General features: G+C 43.0%; 1 pseudogene; it reads right to left on the bottom strand.

Annotated features, from left to right (window-relative positions):
- The window catches only part of LOC141084415 (piwi-like protein 1), a 105,619-nt pseudogene that overhangs the window by 3,161 nt on the left and 78,468 nt on the right, over positions 1–23,990 (bottom strand).

Here is a 23,990-nt window from a genome sequence, read left to right as displayed (position 1 = left end):
GAAGCAGTTGTAAGAATTTGAAGCAGAAATCTTTTTACTGAAGGTAATGGAGCAAATTATTATTTACAAACAGCAGTAAACTGAGGTACAGGATTACAATCACGGTTGATGACTGCTGTGTACCTGCAAACAGGAAGATCTTAGTAGCCTCTGGTTTTATTAAGTCTGATTATCGCTTCTTCAGCACTGTGCACTGTTTCCGCCTTGAGGTAATTCTTCCTCCTAGGGTTGCATTGGTAGTCTTCCTCATACGAAGAATATTAACTCCCCTTTTCATGCCAGTCCCCTTTTTAAGCAAAGCCAGTAGGAAGAAAGTAGGTAATTCTTTCACCTTCAAAATGGCTTCCTCTTCTCATTATTTCTTACCACCAACTGCTACTTCAAATTTAAAACTCTCCTCCAGGACTTGGCTCCTCCCCTTCCATGTGACTGTAGAGCTGCAGTCATTGGCTGAGTGCCCTGAGGCATTTTTTCCAGAACCTTCTACATATTAAAACAGAGCTGGGTCACCTGATACAGCCGGGGAGGAGTAGATTAATCCTTTCTGTGCTGCCTGTCAGCAGGTCTCACAATGTATTTAAAGTGCACAGTCCACAAAAAAATTCACAGCATTTATATGAAAACAAACTAGATATACGGTATCTCATAGAAATGGCCACTTTGGGGGATACCACAGTAGCACACAGTAAGAACAGTTCAATGTAGGCCTGAAATGCCACAATTTGTAGCCCACAGATAAATGAGGCGTGTGACGGAGATACCACACTGTATTATATGTGACCTGTATTTTAATTTTTTTACAGCAAAATAGTGTCAAGAACTACGGTAACACACAACAAAAACAGTTAAATGGAAGCCTTAAATGCCACAATTTGTAGCCCATCGATAGATGAGGCATGTGACGGAGATGCAGTGCCTTGCAAAAGTATTCGGCCCCCTGGAACTTTTCAACCTTTTCCTACATATCATGCTTGACATAAAGCTTGACATGCTTGACATAAAGATACCAAATGTAAATTTTTGGTGAAGAATCAACAACAAGTGGGACACAATTGTGAAGTTGAATGAAATTTATTGGTTATTTTAAATTTTAGTGCAAATTGAAAAACTGAAAAGTGGGGCGTGTAATATTATTCAGCCCCTTTAACTTAATACTTTGTTGCACCACCTTTTGATGCGGATTACAGCTGCAAGTCGCTTGGGGTATGTCTCTATCAGTTTTGTACAGTACATGGAAAGACTGAAATTCTTGTTGAAAAGTTCCAGGGGGCCGAATACTTTTGCAAGGTACTGTACCACACTGTAAAATATGTCACTTGTTTTTTTTTACAGCAAAATAGTGTTAATAATTGGAGTAACACACAGCAAAAACAGTTGCCACAATTTGTAGCCCACAGATAGATGAGGCGTGTGATGGAGATACCACACTTTCATTTTGCAGCATCACAAAAATTGCAGAATTTTCTGCTCACTCAGATTTGAGCGCTGGGATGGGCAAACCCATTTAAAATAGCTGGATTTTCACGCTGTACTATGAAAATGATCTAGCTGTATTCTGCAGTGTCAACAAACAAAAGGAGATAAAAAAGTGTGCGCTGGATTGTTTTTGAGTAAAACAATCAGGATTAAGATGCAAAAAAATTATTCTTGGCCACTGATACCTGGGGCAATGTATGTATGGTCAATATATATAATAGGCAGCAGCAGACAGTAATGGAATGGACCCTCTTGATGTATACAATTAAGTATGCCACATGCAACGCCTGCCTGTCTAGCAGTGATATCTATATACCCACATGCAGTGTCTGCATGCCTTGCACTGATATGTATATACCCACATACACTCCCTGCCTACCTAGCACTGCAATATATATAACTGTATGCCCCACCTATTCTGTCAATATCGCTGCAGCAACTCTCCCTACACAGGTGATTCTGGAGCTGACTATGACAAGCAGGGTGGCACCAGGTCCGATATAGACCTGATGACGCTGTGCGGTCAGCCAATCACTGTAATGCCACAACCAACATTGCTGCGGCATTACAGTCCGTGGCAGACAATCCCTGCATGTTGATTGGTGCTCTAAAGAGCGCCAAATATGAAGGGTGGGGACCTGAGCTCCCATTGAGCAATCCCGGAAATGCTCGGCACTCGCCAAGTACTGCGAGTACCGCGATGCTCAGGCGAGCACCAAGCATTACCGAGTATGTTCGCTCATCACTATTAAGTAGTACTATACAGAAAAATTGTGGGACAAATTATGGTGCCATCTTTACCCACTTATTGTGTGAAAATGTTAAATATGGGGCTAAAACAACATTTTAGTGGTAAAAATTTAGTTATTTTATTTTATGTTCACTGGTATAGAATTCTATGATTCACCAGTGATGTCAATATGATCACTGCACCCCTAGGTGAATTCATTGAGAGGTGTATTTTGTCAAATGGGGTCACTTATGGGAGGTTCTGCTATTCTGGCAAATCAGGGGCTGCACCAGTGGGTCATGGCAACCGCAAACCATACAGTAAAATCTGCACTATAGAATGGCGCTCCTTACCTTCTGAGCTTTGTACCGTGCCTAAAAAATACTTCCAGTTTACATGTTGAGTTTGGCACACACAGGAAAAAAATGGACCTCATTTTGTTGTAAAAAAAAATAAATTATTAGCTCTTAGAAAAATTAGAGACTTTGGGCTAAAACAACATATTTGTAGTAGAAATATAATTATTCTTTCTTCACTGCTCAATGGTGTAAATTTCTGTGAGGCACATGTGGTGTCAATATGATCACTGCACCCCTAGATGAATTAATTGGGGAGTCTACTTTTTAAAAATCAGGTCAAATATGGGAGGCTTCTCTTGTTCTGCCACCTCAGGGGCTCTGCCAATGTGACATGGCACCCTCAAACCATTCCAGCAAAATCTGAACTCAAATATGGCGCCTCTTCCCTTCTGAGCTTTGCACTCTGCCTCAAAAACAGTATTGTCTCACATATTTGGTATCGGCATATTCAGGAGAAATTGCACTATAAATTGCATGGTGCAATTTCTCCTGTTACACTTATGAAAATGCAAAATTTGGGGATAAAATAACATTTTTGTAGTGAAAATGTGATTTTTTTTATTTTCACAGCTCAACTTTATAAACTTCTGTGAAGCACCTGGGGGTTCAAGGTGCTCACCACTTATCTATATGCATTCGTTGATGCGTCTAGTTTCCAGAATGTGGTTACTTGTGGGGGGTGTCCACTGTTTAGGCACATCAGGGGCTCTCCAAACTGGACATGGGATCCACTAATGATTCCAGGAAATTTTTCATCAAAAAATTCAAATAACGCTTCTTCCCTTCCAAGCCCTGCCGTGCATCTTAACAGGAGATTTCTCCCACACATAGGGTACTTGCATGCTCAGGAGAATTTGTTCAACAAATTATGGTGTCCACTTTTTCCTTTTACCCTTGTGAAAATAAAAAAAAATGGGTCCAAAGTAATTTTTTTGTGAAAAAAAGTTAAATGTTAATTTTTTCCACATTCCAAAAATTCCTGTGAAGCACCTGAAGGTTAATAAACCTTTCAAATGCAGTTTTGAGCACCTTGAGGGGAGCAGTTTTTAGTATTTTCTATCATATAGAGCCCTCAAAGTCACTTCAAATGAGATTTATTCCCTCAAAGAAATGTTTTCTTAAATTTTGTTGGAACAGGAAGGAATCACTGATCAACTTTTAACCCTTATAACTTCCTAATAAAAAAAGTTTCAAAAATTGTAGATATGTGGAAAATGTTATTTATTACCGTATATACTCGTGTATAAGCCGACCCCCTTAATTTTGCCACAAAAAACTGGGAAAACTTATTGACTCACGTATAAGCCTAGGATGGAAAATGCAGCAGCTACTGGTAAATTTCAAAACTAAAAATAGATACCAATAAAATTAAAATTAATTGAGACACCAATTAATGGCTTGCACAGTAAAATATCAGTATTTGCAGATGATACAAAACTATGTAAGGTAGTTAACACAAAGGAGGACAGTTTGCAACTACAGACAGATTTGAGTAAATTGGAGAATTGGGCTGAAAAATGGCAAATGAGGTTTAACACAGATAAGTGTAAGGTTATGCACATGGGAAGGAGAAACAGATGCTACAATTACTTACTAAATTGGAAACTGCTGGGGAAATCAGACATGGAAAAAGACTTAGGCATCTTAGTCAATAAGAAGCTAAATTGGAGTGCCCAGTGTCAGGCAGCTGCCACCAAAGCAAATAGGGTCATGGGATGCATTAGAAGAGGTCTTGGGCCACGAGATGAAAACATAATTCTCCCTCTGTACAAATCACTCGTTAGACCACACTTGGAGTATTGTGTGCAATTTTGGATGCCGATGCTCAAGAAAGACATTACTGAACTTGAAAGGGTTCAAAGGCGGGCTACTAAAATGATAAATGGAGTTGGTTTACTACAATACCCAGAAAGGTTATCAAAATTAGGTCTATTTACTCTAGAAAAGAGAAGACTTAGGGGAGACTTAATATATATGTACAAGTATATCAGAGGGCAATACAGAGATCTCTCCAATGAACTGTTTGTACCAAGGACTGTGACAAGAACAAGGGGGCATTCTCTTCGTTTGTAGGAAAGACAATTTCTGCACCAGCATAGAAGAGGGTTCTTCACGGTAAGAGCAGTGAGGCTCTGGAATTCTCTTCCTGAGGAAGTGGTGATGGCCAACTCACGGAATGAATTTAAGAAAGGAATGGATGCTTTTCTTGTGAGTAACAGTATAGAAGGTTGCGAATAACATAATATTATAGGTAGATGGTTGACCCAGCTTAGGGGAAGGAATTTTTTTCCCTATGGAGAAAATTGGCTTCTACTCTGTGGGTTTTTTGCCTTCCCCAGGATCAACAATGCAGAACAGCTGCACTAAAAATAGGCTGAACTAGATGGACATAAGGTCTTCCTTCAACCTTCAAAACTATGTTACTATGTTACCAGTAGGTTAAATGTTTTTGAATAGCCATATTGAATCAGGAGCCCCATATAATGCTCCATACAGTTCATGATGCATTATATGGGGCTCCTGATTCAATATGGCTATTCAAAAACATTTATCCTATTGGTAACATAGTAACCTTTTGCAGCATTATATGTGGCGCATTTTTTATGGAATATCTTATCCCCATAAGATGTTCCATACAAAATACGCCACATATAATGCTGCAAAAGGTTAATAATAGCCCCATAAGATGCTCCATAGAATAATATGCCCCATATGCTGGTCCATAAAGGTTATGGCCCCATAACATGTTCCATAGAATATGCCTCATATGCTGCCCCATAAGATGCTCCACAGAATATCCCCCCATATGCTGCCCCCATAAGATGCTCTATTGAATATGCCCCATATGCTGCCCCCATAAGATGCTCCATAGAATATTCCCCCATATTCTGCCCCCATAAGATGCTCCATTGAATATGCCCCCATATGCTGCCCCCATAAGATGCTCCATTTAATATGCCCCCATATGCTGCCCCCATAAGTTGCTCCATTGAATATGTCCCTATATGCTGCCCCCATAAGATGCTCCATTGAATATGCCCCATATGCTGCCCCCATAAGATGCTCCATTGAATATGCCCCAATAAGATGCTCCATTGAATATGCCCCCATATGCTGCCCTCATAAGATGCTCCATTGAATATGCCCACATATAATGCCCCCATAAAATGGTCCATTGAATATGCCCCCATATGCTGCCCCATAAGATGTTCCATTGAGTATGCCCCCATATGCTGGCCCATAAGATGATCCATTGAATATTCCCCCATATGCTGCCCCCAGAAGATGCTCAATTGAATATGCCCCCATATGCTGCCCCCATAAGATGTCCCATAGATTATGCCCCCATATATTGCTGCTGCCGCTACTGCAGGTATTAAAAAAAAAAGACATACTCACCTCTTGTCTCTGGGGGCCAGGTGCCGGTGTGCTGAGCAGGCGGGGACACTGGCGCGCTATGAGGGACAGGTGTCACTGCTGGCTCAGGACCCGGCACCTGAGATATTTACCTGCTTGCCGCTGTCTGCCCGCCAGGTCCCTCTGTCAATGATGTCAGGCAGAGCATGCACACTGACTACGTCATCGCGCCCTCTGCTACCTGAATGTCACTGACAAGAGGACCCCGCGGGCAAACACTGGTGAGCAGCGTTGGAACCGGGACAGGTGAATATAGCATATACTTACCTCCTCCTGGCGCGTCTCTGCAGCCCCGTTCTCCCATGGTCTCCCCTCCTTCCTTCACCGGTCACCACATGGTACCGCTCATTAAAGTAATAAATATGTGCATATTCATGACTTTAATGAGCGGTACCATGTGACCACTATAGGAAGGAAAGGAGACCATGGGAGAAGCAGGGGGGCTGCAGAGATGCGCCGGGGGGGTCAGTATGATCTGAAACCCCTGCTCCCCCTCCCCACCTACCCCCTGGCTATATGACTCACGTATAAGCTGAGAGGGGGGCTTTCAGCCCAAAAAAAAGGGCTGAAAATCTCAGCTAATACGCGAGTATATACAGTAACTATTTTGTGGTGACACATCTCTTTGATTTAATTTTCCAAATTTTGTCAAAATTTCAGTTTTTTTCACAAATAAGCGCAAGTTATATTGAAGAAATTTTACCTTTATCATGAAGTACAATATGTCATGAAAAAACATTCACAGAATCAATAGGATCCATTGAAGCACTCTAGAGTTATTAAATCATAAAGTGGCACTAATCGGAATTGTAAAAATTGGCCTGGTTATTAACCTGCAAACCATCTTTACGTAAAGGGGTTAATACCATAGTTTTAGATCACTTTCACACAGCAATGATATTTTAGCTCAATATTTGCCAGTGCAAAGATAGAAACAAGAAGGAAATGCTTAATATAAAAATGTGCAACTATTACCTTCCTAATATTTGCTTACAGATAGATTAAACTGTTATCTGAAAGTGACAATGCCTTCATATCAAAATATCCCCTAAATCTCAGTAATCTTCATTTTACTGCCTATACCAGCATCAGATTTAAAAATGATTCTTAGTAGGTGCATAAGAATATAGTGCAGTGAGATTAGTTTAAGATGAGTGTTAAGGGGGTTTTACACTAAGCGATATCGCTAGCAATATCGCTAAAACGTCACTGGTTTTGTGACGTTATAGTGATACTAGATTAAGGCCCGATGCTATCGCATCGAGAGGATAGTGACACACCTCTTGCCATGTTAACCCTCAATACACACACACCTCCTCAACATACACTCCTCTCACCTTTCACCATCTCCACTCACATCCACTCACTCTTTCACTCCACATACGACCCTTTCTCTCACTCCGTCTCTCATACTCACACTGTCATCGTCGCTGCTCCATGATCCCCGACATCTTCTTCCGCCGGCGCCATCCTGGATCCCGACGTTGTCCACGCCGGCGACATGTTCTTGCGGCCATGCCATCTTGAGTATTCTGAAATCCTGCGAGTGGACATTAGTGGAGATAGTGAAAGGTGAGAGGAGTGTGTGTTGAGGAGTGGTGTGTTGAGGCTTAACATGGCAAGAGGTGTGCTGTGACGTCACCAGTTACAACTGGACGGAAGTTGTTACAACCCGGAAGCTGCTTAGCGCATTTATTATAGTAGATTAAGGCCCGATGCTATCGCATCGAGAGGATAGTGACACACCTCTTGCCATGTTAACCCTCAATACACACACACCTCCTCAACACACCACACCGCCTCAACACACACTCCTCTCACCTTTCACCATCTCCACTCACGTCCACTCACTCTTTCACTCCACATACGACCCTTTCTCTCACTCTGTCTCTCATACTCACACCGTCATCGTCGCTGCTCCACGATCCCCGACATCTTCCGCCGGCGCCATCCTGGATCCCGACATTGTCCACGCCGGCGACATGTTCTTGCGGCCATGCCATCTTGAGTATTCTGAAATCCTGCGAGTGGACATTAGTGGAGATAGTGAAAGGTAAGAGGAGTGTGTGTTGAGGAGTGGTGTGTTGAGGGTTAACATGGCAAGAGGTGTGCTGTGACGTCACCGGTTACAACTGGACGGAAGTTGTTACAACCCGGAAGCTGCTTAGCGCATTTATTATAGTAGATTAAGGCCCGATGCTATCGCATCAGGAGGATAGTGACACACCTCTTGCCATGTGAACCCTCAACACACAGTCCTCCTCAACACACCACACCGCCTCAACACACACTCCTCTCACCTTTCACCATCTCCACTCACGTCCACTCACTCTTTCACTCCACATACGACCCTTTCTCTCACTCTGTCTCTCATACTCACACCGTCATCATCGCTGCTCCACGTTCCCTGACATCTTCTTCCACCGGCGCCATCCTTGATCCCGACGTTGTCCACGCCGGCGACATGTTCTTGCGGCCACGCCATCTTGAGTATTCTCAAATCCTGCGAGTGGACATTAGTGGAGATAGTGAAAGGTGAGAGGAGTGTGTGTTGAGGAGTGGTGTGTTGAGGGTTAACATGGCAAGAGGTGTGCTGTGACGTCACCAGTTACAACTGGACGGAAGTTGTTACAACCCGGAAGCTGCTTAGCGCATTTATTATAGTAGATTAAGGCCCGATGCTATCGCATCGAGAGGATAGTGACACACCTCTTGCCATGTTAACCCTCAATACACACACACCTCCTCAACACACCACACCGCCTCAACACACACTCCTCTCACCTTTCACCATCTCCACTCACGTCCACTCACTCTTTCACTCCACATACGACCCTTTCTCTCACTCTGTCTCTCATACTCACACCGTCATCGTCGCTGCTCCACGATCCCCGACATCTTCCGCCGGCGCCATCCTGGATCCCGACATTGTCCACGCCGGCGACATGTTCTTGCGGCCATGCCATCTTGAGTATTCTGAAATCCTGCGAGTGGACATTAGTGGAGATAGTGAAAGGTAAGAGGAGTGTGTGTTGAGGAGTGGTGTGTTGAGGGTTAACATGGCAAGAGGTGTGCTGTGACGTCACCGGTTACAACTGGACGGAAGTTGTTACAACCCGGAAGCTGCTTAGCGCATTTATTATAGTAGATTAAGGCCCGATGCTATCTCATCAGGAGGATAGTGACACACCTCTTGCCATGTGAACCCTCAACACACAGTCCTCCTCAACACACCACACCGCCTCAACACACACTCCTCTCACCTTTCACCATCTCCACTCACGTCCACTCACTCTTTCACTCCACATACGACCCTTTCTCTCACTCTGTCTCTCATACTCACACCGTCATCATCGCTGCTCCACGTTCCCTGACATCTTCTTCCACCGGCGCCATCCTTGATCCCGACGTTGTCCACGCCGGCGACATGTTCTTGCGGCCACGCCATCTTGAGTATTCTCAAATCCTGCGAGTGGACATTAGTGGAGATAGTGAAAGGTGAGAGGTGTGTGTGTTGAGGAGTGGTGTGTTGAGGGTTAACATGGCAAGAGGTGTGCTGTGACGTCACCAGTTACAACTGGACGGAAGTTGTTACAACCTGGAAGCTGCTTAGCGCATTTATTATAGTAGATTAAGGCCCGATGCTATCGCATCGGGAGGATAGTGACACACCTCTTGCCATGTGAACCCTCAACACACACTCCTCCTGAACACACCACACCGCCTCAACACACACTCCTCTCACCTTTCACCATCTCCACTCACTCTTTCACTCCACATACGACCCTTTCTCTCACTCCGTCTCTCATACTCACACCGTCATCATCGCTGCTCCACGATCCCCGACATCTTCTTCCACCGGCGCCATCCTAAATCCCGACGTTGTCCACGCCGGCGACATGTTCTTGCTGCCACGCCATCTTGAGTATTCTATAATCCTGTGACTGGACGTTAGTGGAGATAGTGAAAGGTGACAGGAGTGTGTGTTGAGGAGGAGTGGTGTGTTGAGGGTTAACATGGCAAGAGGTGTGCTGTGACATCACCAGTTACAACTGGACGGAAGTTGTTACAACCCGGAAGCTGCGTAGCGCATTTATTATAGTAGATAGATGTATCACACCTATGTTTTTATGTGGATAAGATATTTACATAGTGAGCCTCAAGAAGGACAGTATTACTGATGTATGTAAAGTGCTATTGAAATAATAGTACTCTATTAATAAATAAAAAATTAATTATTATTACCTAAGTTATGTAGGTATGTGTTAGCTATGTAGTTGAAATCTACGTATGTTTGCCTAAATTTTTTTTGTTTTTGCCTTTTTTTTTTTAATCTATATATACCTATACCTATGTATATTTTTATGGATTTAAATATGTCTATGACATATATGTGAAAGAGATAATTAGTGTAAGATATATCTATCTGCTTAAAATATTTATATATATAACATATATCAAGCTATGTATAGAAGTCTTAGAAGTCTATTATCTATATCTATTTAGAATGTAACTATTATTTATATATCTATATATCTATCAATTCCAGGACCAACTTAAATAGTTTAAAGTAAGACATTTTTGTAAACGACATTTCTAGTGAAGATTTTTGGGCTATTAGGTAGCAATTGTCCTTGAAGTGGTGTATCCACCACTTTGACCCTAACGTTGCTGCGTTGCTTTACTCGGGAGAATGCAACATACAATTGTCCATGGGCAAATACAGGTTCGGGCAAAAAAATTCCAACTCGATTGAGGGTCTGTCCTTGGGATTTGTTAATGGTCATAGCAAAAGCAGGTTTTAGAGGAAACTGTCGACGTTTTAATTTAAAAGGTAACCCAGTTTCTGAAGGACACAAATCGATGCGTGGAATAAACACAATGTCTCCTTCAGCTGAGCCAGTAATCACTTTAGCCTGTATGATGTTGCGGAGTAAGGCAATGACAATGAGGCGAGTGCCATTGCAGAGACCTTTCTTGGTGTTTAGGTTTCTTAATAGCATCACAATGGTGCCAATTTTAAGTTTTAAGAGATGTGATGGCATTCCTGATGGTGTCAGAGAGTTTAAAAATTCAACTGGGTAGTTTTCACATTCCTCTGCCTCATCAGCATCGACAGAATCATCACTTGTATATACAGTATAATCACCACTAATGCGATCCATTACTTTACAGTTCAGAAAATCGACGTCATCATTTTTCGGACATAGTATAGCATGTGATGCAGCAGTGTCGAGGCTTTGTTGGTCATTAACATCAATGCAAATATGGTCTCCAAAGATCTCGGTTACTATAGAGCCAGTGCAAAGCATGTCTGGAGGAATTTCAATGACATCCTCTCCAAGGTTATATTCATTAGACAGCTCACCATTTCCAAGTTTAAGCAACCAAGTGCTGTATTCAGGATCAGTGGAGCGCATGTTGTTAATTAGCGGTAGTCTGGTAAAATGTTGCCAATGTTCTGAATATTTAATGCAGGAATCTACAATGTCTATTCTTGTTCCATGAGCGATGATGGGAAGACATTGTCTGAAGTCTCCAAGAACAATAACTTTACCTCCAAATGGTGTTTTATTTTTTTCAGCAACATTTGTTGTCATGATGTCACGTAGAAGTCTATCTATCACATTCAATGCATGTTTTTGGACCATAGTGCACTCATCAATAATAAAAAGTTTTGTACTCTGTAAATGTTTTCCTGCATTTGTATCGTTTTTAATCCTGGAAACAGATGTTTCGTTGATCGGAATAGGTATGCCATATAGAGAGTGGATTGTTCGGCCTCCTTGTATCAAGTTGGATGCTATTCCTGTAGTTGCTGCAGGTGACACAATTTCTCCTTGTCCTCTTAAATGATGTGTAAGTAGATGGTATAGGTAGGTCTTTCCACTGCCACCAGGTCCATCGAGAAAAAAGCACTTTGGTATTAAACTGCTATTTTGTAAAGCTTCAGTAATGACATCATAGGCAAAAAGTTGCTCCTGATTAAGAGTTTCTTTCATCTCTGCAGCTTTTTTTAACTCATAATCCTTATCATATTGTTTAAGGAGTTGTTTAATATTTTTTGCTGGGCGTGGTAAATTATAATCAGCAAAAGTTTTTCCATGGACTATGAGGACATCTTGGACATCTTTCATAGCATATCCTTCACAATCGATACACTCTTCAGTGTTGCTGTGGTATGTATGACAATAGTCTTGTAAAAAATGGTCCTTAAATTCATTCCACAATTCAAGTGGATTACTGGGGGGGCCAAAAATACAGATATAAGCAAACATGTCTCTAAGTTGGGAAGGCATGTTAAGAATGCAAGCATCTGTTTAAGTATGTCTCCAGATGCTATCATCGAATAATAATCCAAGTGCTAACACAGCATCCTTAAAGGTTTCATGCATAACTCCATTGACGGTTTTAATGCTGTCAAAACTGGTAGCAGCTTTTACATGCAGTAACAACAAACGTAAATAATAGCGTTCTTGGTCTTTCACACTAACAGTATACATTCTTCCAATAACTGTGAGACCCCCTCGTTTTCTTTGTTCCCATGTGCCTTGTTTCCAAACGTAGTGTTCTGGAATTTCACGGTAGAAATAGTTATGTGCATTGTGGTCGATCTTATTAAGGTTGAAATACGCCATAAGTGTAGAATTGGAATTGAGCTTTTGATGGATGTTGTCTGCAGAGTCATTCTCATGAAAATAGAGTGGTTGAGAATTAGGCAGATGTACGGCTAGGCGAATGATGGCATGAGATTGTTTATGCATAGGAAAAGCAAATATCCGCCATGCAGCCCCAGGTGCACTAACATATCTGGTATCCGTAAATTGGTGTGTTTCATCATGTTGGATGTTATTTTGGGAAATTTCAAGGTTGGCTTTGTCATGTCCTTTGTAAACGTATTTAAATAAATATTTTACACTTTGAATGGAAGCACATATTTCTACATTAATATGGCACTTGTATTTGGTGAGTAAAAATGGGTTATATGGAACTACCCATGAATTGTCAATCGTCTTAGAATGATGTTCATATGTTTTGCCAATGGGTCTGCGGTAAGTGGGATAGCCATCCTTTTCTTTGATGGTATATGGTTGGTTTTGTTTTGGGAAACCTTTGCTACACTTTCCAAGATCCATACAGGGAGAATTAGGATTGTGTTCTCCACAGGGACCATGAATCATGTGTTGAAGAACAATGTTATGGAGCTGAGGGTAGATTGTTTCATCAGGTATTTCAGCCCAGACTATATTGTCTATGTCCGCCTCAGTCCGTAATTTAGACAGGCTGTCAAGAATAATTAAAATATGAGCGTGTGGGAGACCACGCTTCTGAAATTCAATGACATGGACCATTGCAGTGACGTTTCCAAATAATCCACTGCTAATGTCTTTTAAGAGGGATTCCAGTTTAATTTTAAAGACACGTGCAACCAAGTCTGGTCTGTGTTCAACACGCTGCCACGGTTCTAAATGTGTAGTAATCTCATTCCACTTAGGATTACATGTCATGGTGATAAATAGATCTGGTCGACCATACTTTGTAACAATAGCCATAGCATCCTGGTAGCGCTGCTGCATGTTTCTTGGACTGCCTTCAAAAGAAGATGGTAAAATGACGGTTTTCCCAATAGGGATGCCCTTTTGAACCGATTTTTTGAGTAGATGTTCTTGAAGGAGGCAGTAATCCTCCACTTTTAAATCTTTTTGGTGTTTGCGGATGTAATGTAGGCGATTAGCTTCGATTTTGACATAAGCATCTACTAAATATTGCTGTGTTAGCTTACCACCATTGAGGAGTGGATTAAAGTAATTTCTGACAGATAACATATAGCAATAGTATTGGAGTTGAGTGATCCTCCTCGAACTTTTGCCTTGTTGTTTGAGTCCATCATGCCATCCTTGGTCTCCATAAGGGAAAAATATTGGATAGAGGAGGGCATCCAAATTGCTATGGAGAATACTAATTTGTTGTATTTTTGGAGCTAAAGGGTTATGGGGATCAGGTTTTAAATGAATTAATATGTCTCTATTGAAAGGTGGCTCACCATTGTCATTTTGAAACACGACTGCTACTTCACTGACAGTGGGATTATTGTAGCGTCGAGGGTCTTGAGTACGATCTTGTTTAATAGCCATTGTGATGTTTGGCATGACAGTTCCGTTTTGTAGAGATTTAATTTTTTCTTGTTCTTCCACATCACGTAACATTTGATAAGCTTCCACAAAAGGATTAATAGTTTGGATTTGAAGGGCAATAATGTTCATCAATGTAGGATGACATTTTTTATTTTCTTTACATCGTAAGCGTTGTTCGTTTGCGGTAGTGGTATCGAGAATGTAAAGTTGGGCAAATGCGCATTGCTGGTCATCTGAGGGATGTAGTGTTCCAGTTCTATGATAGATCTGGCCATGTATGCGGAAACAGTATGGGCCATATCCAGGAGGTGGTGAAATATTTGCACCCATGGAGGCAAAAGCAAAGGAACTGTTAATACTTCGAATATTATCCATGAAATTTTTGCTAAATTCACTTTGCCCTTTCAGCAAACGTGTAAAGACATCAGGATATTGTAGTATGGGTACATGGACTTTACCCTTCTGACAGCAGAGCGTAAAGTTGTTATCAGAAGGTATCTCTGCTACAAAATGCAAAGCTTCGCAATGCTCACATACATGGGTCATGTCACCACAGCTGTGTTCGGTAATACTATTTTCATCATTAGTGAAAATGTGAGGTTGTAGTAGAAGTGCATGTCCAACCGATGGGGTGCGCCTATTTTTGAGACCAACGTATATTTGTCTTGGTTGCACTTTCTGCGGGCTAACTGCAGCTTGTATGTGAAGAAACTGTGCGTTGGTATTGAATGGTGGTATTGATAGGGCAGAAACAGATTGCTGATTAGTTATGTCAGTGAACGGCATATAGGATGAAGTGTGGTAGTAACTTGTTCCACATGCTGATGTGGAAGCATCCTGTTGTGAGTCTACTAATAATGATGAGGAAGAAGCCGTCTGTTGTTGGCGGTGATGGCGTGTAGAGGCTTCTTCAGCCAATGTAATAGATTTAGAGTTAGGGGATTCGTGTGTGAGACGACGGTGTTTATAAGCCTTAATCTTGTCAAGTCGATGCTGTTTTTCCTCAGGAGTCTCATTAGCACGGCATTGTTTTTGTCGTAGTGCTAAAGCTGCTTTCCTTTCACTGGCATTGGCATACTGTGCATCGGTATTGAATGGTGGTATTGATAGGGCAGAAACAGATTGCTGATTAGTTATGTCAGTGAACGGCATATGGGATGAAGTGTAGCAGTAAATTGTTCCACATGCTGATGTGGAAGCATCCTGTTGTGAGTCTAATAATAATGATAAGGAAGAGGCCGTCTGTTGTCGGCGGTGACGGCGTGCAGAGGCTTCTTCAGCCAATCTTATGGATTTAGAGTTAGGGGATTCGTGTGTGAGGAGACGGCGTTTATAAGCCTTAATCTTCTCAAGGCGATGGTGTTTTTCCTCAGGAGTCTCATTAGCACGGCGTTGTTTTTGTCGTAGTGCTAAAGCTGCTTTCCTTTCACTGGCATTGGCATACTTTATGTTATGACTCATGTTGGCACAGGTAAAGGAGTCTATTTGGCAGTTATCTGGCAGTGAAGAAGGCGTCCTGGAGTATTGTAGAGTAAACAGATACTAATTGACCCTGTAATTGCCCAGCAGTAGTTATGAAGTGGTAGTGGCAAATTGGCCCTGTAGTTAGACACCGGCAGAGGAGCAAGGCAGCAGTAGTTATGGCGGTAGAGGCAAATTGGCCCTGTAATTAGACACCGGCAGAGGAGCAAGGCAGCAGTAGTTATGGCGGTAGAGGCAAATTGGCCCTGTAATTAGACACCGGCAGAGGAGCAAGGCAGCAGTAGTTATGGCGGTAGAGGCAAATTGGCCCTGTAATTAGACACAGGCAGTGAACAGTCAGAGGAGCAAGGCAGCAGTACTTATGGCAGTAGAGGCAAATTGGCCCTGTAATTAGACACCGGCAGAGGAGCAAGGCAGCAGTAGTTATGGCGGTATTGGCAAATTGGCCCTGTAATTAGACACCAGCAGAGGAGCAATGCAGCAGTAGTTATGGCGGTAGAGGCAAATTGGCCCTGTAATTAGACACCGGCAGAGGAGCAAGGCAGCAGTAGTTATGGCGGTAGAGGCAAATTGGCCCTGTAATTAGACACCGGCAGAGGAGCAAGGCAGCAGTAGTTATGGCGGTAGAGGCAAATTAGCCCTGTAATTAGACACCGGCAGAGGAGCAAGGCAGCAGTAGTTATGGCGGTAGAGGCAAATTAGCCCTGTAATTAGACACCGGCAGAGGAGCAAGGCAGCAGTAGTTATGGCGGTAGAGGCAAATTGGCCTTGTAATTAGACACCGGCAGTAAACAGGCAGATGACCAAAGCAGCAGTAGTTATGGCGATAGAGGCAAATTGGCCCTGTAATTAGACACTGGCAGAGGACAAAGGCAGCAGTAGTTATGGCAGTATAGGCAAATTGGCCCTGTAATTAGACACCGGCAGAGGACAAAGGCAGTAGTTATGGCGGTATAGGCAAATTGGTCCTGTAATTAGACACCGGCAGAGGAGCAAGGCAGCAGTAGTTATGGCGGTACAGGCAAATTGGTCCAGTAATTAGACACCGGCAGTAAATAGGCATAGGACCAAGGCAGCAGTAGTTATGGTGGTACAGGCAATGCCAAGCGTCCGCACAGCAAGTCGGCGTGAGGTAAATGATGCAATTTCACGAATGCAAGATGGCGTCGGCGAAATCTCGCGAGATTTCGCCGACGTCGTTAACAACCTCTTGCCATGTTAACCCTCAACACACCACACCGCCTCAACACACACTCCTCTCACCTTTCACCTCCACTCATGTCCACTCACTCTTTCACTCCACATACGTTCCTTTCTCTCACTCCGTTTCTCATACTCACACCGTCATCGTCGCTGCCCCGACATCTTCCTCCGCCGCCGCGATCCAGGATCCAGACGTTCTCCAGGCCGCCGACATGTTCTTGCGGTACGCCATCTTGGATTTCGTGAAATCCCACGATATTCAAGATAGCGTTGCCGCACAACATGTTGCTGGCGTGGACGACATCGGGATCCAAAAAGATGGCGTCGGCGAAATCTCGCGAGATTACGCCAACGCCATTTTGGATCCCGATGTCGCCCACGCCAGCGACATATTCTTGCGGGACGCCATCTTGGATGTTGTGAAGTCCCGCGATATTCAAGATGGCGTCGCCGCAACAACATGTCGCTGGCATGGGCGACATTGGGATCCAAAATGGCGTCGGCGTAATCTCGCGAGATTTCGCCGACGCCATCTTTTTGGATCCCAATGTCGTCCACGCCAGCGACATATTGTTGCGGCGACGCCATCTTGAATCTCGCGGGACTTCACGACATCCAAGATGGCGTCCCGCAAGAACATGTCGGCGGCCTGGAGAACGTCTGGATCCTGGATCGCGGCGGCGGAGGAAGATGTCGGGGCAGCGACGATGACGGTGTGAGTATGAGAAACGGAGTGAGAGAAAGGAACGTATGTGGAGTGAAAGAGTGAGTGGGCATGAGTGGAGGTGAAAGGTGAGAGGAGTGTGTGTTGAGGCGGTGTGGTGTGTTGAGGGTTAACATGTGCGTGTGTGTGTGGTGACGTCACCGGTTACAACTGGACGGAAGTTGTTACAACCGGAAGCTGGTTAGGGCTTTTATTATTATAGATTGCTAGCGACATCGCTATGTGTGATACTTACCAACGACGGCTCCCCCGCTGTCCATCGCTGATCGCGCGAGAATGTCCGGCTCCATTTCTCGTCGGGCGCTTCCTGCTGAGACTTCCTGCTGTGTGAGACGAGCGACGCTGGATGCGGGCGGGAGGACGTCAGGATCGCTGTGTGTGAAAGGTGAGTATCGTGCGCTGTGTCGCTGCTGCATCACTGTGAGATCTTTCTGTATGAAAGCTCACTAGCGATCATTTAGCGATGCACCAGCGATCCTGACCGGATCGGATCGCTGGTCGGATCGCTGGTGCATCGCTAAATGTAAAAGGGCCTTTACACTTAAAAATTGGGTGGCTAATTAGCAGAAGAACATACCAAGACATACACTAATGCCCAGTTTTCCATGCCATTTGTTCCCATTTTCTATATGATAACAACAGCTTTAATATTAGTTTTAGGTCAATCTTCTATAAATACAAGGCCTTTGAGATACAGTATATGATTACTCATTCTCTCAGCTCTTCTTGGTAGGGACTTTTCTCTAATTACTAGTTAATTGGAACTAATTATTTTTCAATTTACTTGTGAGTGACTTCACCAAGTGTAAGGAATATGCTGGAGAATATGATACATAATGTTGGTGCTTCAAAAATACAGATTACTAAAATTCCCTGTATTTGAATATGCAGCGATCATAAAAATTTTGTCTGATCTGCTCAACTGTTTTTTCTACACCTTTAACTAGTATGCTAAAGTGACTTTGACAAGTGTGATACTTGCTATGGACATCATGTCCTACTACTTTTGCATCAAAAAGTCTGACAAGCTTGTATATTGGCTGCACACAGATCTCCCTGAGAATCTGCCTGCTTAGTCTTTTGTAAATAAAAGGGTGTATTACTAGCGTGAGACATGTAGATAAGGGAACAGACTGTCATTCATTACATGTCTCACACTGGTAAATTCCCCTACTATTTAAAATAAACTCTGGAGGCAGATTTTGCTGGGACATCTGTGTCCGGCCCATAGAACTTAGGCTCTGAAAGCAGATTCTGCTGGAAGTTCTTTGTCCGGCCCATAGAACTTAGGCTCTGAAAGCAGATTCTGCTTGGAGTTCTATGTCCGGCCCATAGAACTTAACAGCTCACTTACATATTAATAAAAACCTGAGTTTTTCAGGACTAAGACCTCGTAGATATCAAGGTAACATTTTATTCAACTTCCAATGACCAACAAGCCAGTATACTGTAGATGGCTTAGGATGGTTGATCCTACTGACAGATTCCCTTTACTAATAATCTTGTAGATATCATACAATACATTCAATAGCTAACAAAGAAATAATAAGTAATGTCATAAAGCAAGCTTTGAGACTACTTAGGTCTCTTTATCAGGCATGGTATCTGAAGAACAACTTTCATATAGTTTGTGTCAGTGGTGCACAACCTATTTTGATCTGAGTGATTGTACCAATCCCAAAGGCCAAATAAAATTTGATCCAAGGTGTATATCGACATTGCTCTAATTGACACAATCTAAAAAGAGGCAGTTCCATTTCTGGAACTTCCACTATTTTTGACATTGAGGGTCTTCTGCTCTCCTATAGATCACCTTAAAAAAGTCAGGATGACTATACATTGAGTGCAACAGAAATGGCTTGGTGCTGCACAGGATAGCATAGAAATACATATTTCCCCCCAGGCTATAGGTTGTGCACACCTGGCTTATGTCCTAGACCACAGAAATGTTTAGACACAGGTAGATAGTTTTTTTTTTCTGTAATGCTATGGTGATTAGGCCTCATCCTTGCTTTTAGTTTCTGTCCTGTATCTTCAAAATAGATACCCCCAGTTGACACCTAGTGCACAGAGTTAGGTATAACCGATGAGATGTAGAATATGTGAATGTCCCAGGAATCTTGCTGTGCATTGGAAGTCTGTATCCTTTCTGTAATATTTATATCAGTATAGGTTTTGCAGCTCCTTATATTGCAAAGATAGGTTTGACCAGTGTGCACCAACTTTTGGAATGTGTAGAAGAGACCTGGGATCAGAATTCAGTCGAGACAGGCTTGAATCTGATGGAGAGCATGGCCATAAGGATTCAGGTAGTGTTGAAAGCCAAAAATGGATTTACAAAATAGTAGCAAAATAATACAAATTTAAATATAGTTTTAGGAGCAAAACCGTGACATAACAAGAATCTGCATAACTGATCATATATTGAATAGTTGCAAGCAAAGTTTATGTATGGGATAGCCAAGATGATTGTCTATAAAATTATTGTAAGGAGATAGACTGGACCTCAGGTACCTGCATGTCGGGTCCAGAGCTAAAAGGGCTGCATCCTGTTTACCCTGGGGGAATACTGAGTGGGGCGGACCTTCGTCTGCTGCATGAGGGAAGCAGGAGTGAGATGGAGCTTCCTGCTGACAGGAGGGGGTGGAGAGAGCCAGAAAAGGGCGCCCTGCAGCAGGGAGATAAAAGGAGAAAGCGTGCGAAGGACGGTTAGTTTGGCACAAGGGCAGAGCAGCACGCAGAGCGGTGCACTCTGCCTTCCCTTCCGTCAGAGAGTATCGGTGCTGTAGTAGGTGGCATAGAGAGAGCCCTGTTGCCTGCAGAGCCAAGCGTGTACAGTACCAAGACAGAGCAGAGCAGGGCTGTATACCATGCAGAACCATGCCTTGTACATAGAGCTGAGACGTGCACACTGAGTAGAGCTGAGCCAGCCGTGCATCAGCCAGAGAGAGAAGTGCCAAGTCCTGAGAACATCAGCAGTGTGCAAGCTAGGGCCAGTCATTGCCCGCCACAAACAGCTGGGACCAGAGAGAAAGGGACGTATAGCGTGAGTCCGGTGACTATCAGAAGGCAAGGCACAGAACGCTCTGTGTCTATCAGTATAACACATGTGCCCCATACAGGTGTCCGAGTACAGGACAGACCCTTGTACCTTGACCGTGCCATTAAACAACTCCTGGGCCACGAAGGGCCTGTACCAGATCGTGACCCCTTTTAACATCAGCCACTTTGGGCTCGATTGACCGAGACTGAGGAGAGTTGTGCAGGAGTCTCATCGAGCTTAGACAGTACTGTGGCCCGTAACCTTGTAGTCAGCTACAGTATACAGATTAGGGGGCAGTGGAAGGTACTGGAGACTAACCACTGTCATCAGAAGACAGGGCCAGGGCACCCAAGAGTCCACATGGGCTATAAGCCCGGACAGCTTGGCAGTCAAGTAACATTAAGTGTTGTGAGTTCATTTTCCCCTTCACCGTCGATGTCTGATGAACTCCCTCTTCTGGTGAAGGAAGGTAGTGAGGCTGATTACCAAACACCTGATCTGGTAGATGATGACTGGGTAACAGGAAATTCTGACTGGATATAAGGCAGCCGAAGTTAGTTTTGTTTTGTTGTTAAACCCCAACATATAATGACTGTGACGCAAGATGAAAAACACTACCACAGATAGAAAGATAGGTTGAGCAAATGATGGGGCCCAAGCTAACTAAACAGGACAGGACAGAAAAGCTGCTGTCTGCAATCCGCAAAAACCCTATCCAAAAATGAACCAACAGACTGATAGGAAAAACAAGCCCTGAAGCCGCTAGGCTTCAAAAAGACTATATCAGCACTCAGGTATATTCTGAAGACAGAGCCAGAGATCAACAGATCAGAGACAAAAATGGAATTCAGCTCACCCCCGGCCGGGGATGGCTGAACTCCAAAAAACAAGGCAAGCAAAACCAGAACTAAAGTGTACAAAAGGCAGAGCAAAGCTTAGCTTTGAGAAGCAGAAATCAGACTGGTCTCCAAGAATCCAGCAGGAAATCACCAGCGAGGCAGCAGGGCGTCGGCTGCCTTAAATCCAGTCATCAGTTCCTGTGACCCAGTCATCATCTACCTGCTCAGCTGTTTGGTGATCAGCCTCACTACCTTCCTTCGCCAGAAGAGGGAGTTCATCAGACCTCACTGGTGAAGGGAAAAATGAATTCACAACAGGGTCTGCTCTGGGGCAGTTTAGATTTCCCCTTTCTTTCTTTAGGCCTATTTAGTTCTCCAGCTGTGATCAAGGGGTCTAGGGCATCGTAGGAACCCCCCACGGCTACTGTTAGTTGTTGTGGATAGGATCAGGGGTCTGCAATCCGATAGCTACCAACCTCTCCGGTTTTCTGGACTTAGCTTGTATTTTTGTTTTTTCCTCCTTCGGTGACTCTTTCATAACAATAAAGTCATTATTGCCCAGGTTACCCTCGGCAACTGCAGGTCTTGGCAGTGGATCAGAAAAGGAAAAGGAAGATGTGGCATCTTACCACCTGGACCAATGCTTCTAGGGCAGAAGTTGGCTGGACAGTGGAAGTAAAAGGAGTTGGCACTTCAACGAGATTGGTACAGACGAGCCGGATGCTTCAACGGGGGTCACCAAACTCAGTGATTCATGAATTCATGTATGGGGCAAAACAGGCTGAAGGAAATGTCATTATGGTGATGTCAGACCTGGAAGGAACTGGGAAGCAGTCTAGTATGGTCAGGTCCGGGCATGTACTGCACAGAAATGACAGCAAGCAACAGAAAAATCAGGAAGCAGGCAAATGTTATAATGTACCAACTGTGGATGTAACGTGCAAAATCCTAAGAAAAGAAAGTGTTAAAGTTGTCTCAGGCTGTGTCTCCATTGATGGGGATCGCCTAGAAGAGGGACTGTTATGGCTTGGGAAGTGCCCGGGTGAAGATGGATCTGGAGACATAGGTATGCCGAGGAGCATAGTGCTATTTCATGTAGGGGAAGGGCTGGGCGCAGCTGTCACCAGAGTACAGGTCATGACTATGGACCTGGCCCTCCCTTACATTATAATAGTCTCCCGATCAAAGCAGTAGTGGATGGTGAGATATGGAGCCTGAAATCAAAATATTGGTACCGTTTTTCTTGTTAGTGTATTTCTTGCAGATCTCCCACTTCTTGCGTACTATAAATGATACTTTAGCAGTGATGAATTTCTAACTATAAAGAGACATTCAGTGCAATATACATCTGTAATCAGAATTTGCCTTTTTTATGGTCGAGTCGGGTTTCATGAAACCCGACTTTCTCAAAAGTCGAGTCGAACGAAATCGGCCGACTATAGGGAAAAGTCAGAGGCCGACTGAAACAAGAAACCCAATGCAAGTCAATGGGGAAACAAAGTCGGCAGGGAGTGGAGGACAGTAAACACACCTACAGTGCCCATTTCAATGCCAAAAACATCAATTCTTATTACTGAAACTTGTCAATCTTAATTTACCTCATAATAATAGTTACGCATTGAATACTGGGGGTTATTTGGCTAAAGTTGTGGGGGGGTAGGGCTGGCTCCAGGTTTTCATGTGCCCTGGGCCAAAGAGCGCCCCTTTAACACATACCACAACTCATGATGCTCCGATACGGCAGAGAAATATAGGTATAGTACAATGACAAATACTTCACTGCTTACATGACATGACTGATCTATTTTAAATTGTAAAATAGCTCAAAAAAAGAACAGTATATTACTCCATACAGTATTTTGGCCACCACATTGTGGGCATATGGGGGCATATTCAATTGAGCATCTTATGGGGGCAGCATATGGGGGCATATTCAATGGATCATCTTAATCATCTTATGGGCCAGCATATGGGGGCATACTCAATGGAACATCTTATGGTGGCATATTCAATGTTTGTTTTTTTTCTGTGGAACGAGTTGTACTTTTGATTGACACAATTCACTTCATCATACACTGTACTAGAAAACGTAATGTGGAATGGTAAAAAAAAATCTGTCATTGTTTTTACGATGTTCATTGTATGGTAAAAAATGACTTGAAATCATGACTCTCTAGATGAGAATGATTACAGAGATATTAAACCTAGATAGTTTTTTTTTTCATTTACAATGTGAAAAAAATTTGTAACTTTCTTAAAAAACTTGTTTTGTGTTGTCATTTTCTGAAACCTAGCAACTTTTTTTTATCTTTTATGTCAATGAGCTGTGAAAGGAGCACATATTTTTGAGCACATATAATATTTTGCTATCTTTTTATAAGGTTTTTTAAGAGAGTCACATACCAAACAACAGTAGTTCTGCTATTTTAATATTTTTTTTACAGATTTTACCATATGAGTTAGTTTATTCATGATAGAGCAAACTTTTGTGGATGCCACAGTACTAATTATGATTATTTTCCTACATCTTTATTTTTCAAAAGGATAAAGTGGGGTCGATTTATATATATTTTTACAAACTT

Source organism: Dendrobates tinctorius, unplaced genomic scaffold, assembly GCF_039654945.1.
Source record: "Dendrobates tinctorius isolate UK_male_01 unplaced genomic scaffold, ASM3965494v1 ptg000022l, whole genome shotgun sequence".
Lineage (NCBI taxonomy): Eukaryota > Metazoa > Chordata > Amphibia > Anura > Dendrobatidae > Dendrobates > Dendrobates tinctorius.
This window is presented reverse-complemented; position numbering and strand designations above follow the sequence as displayed.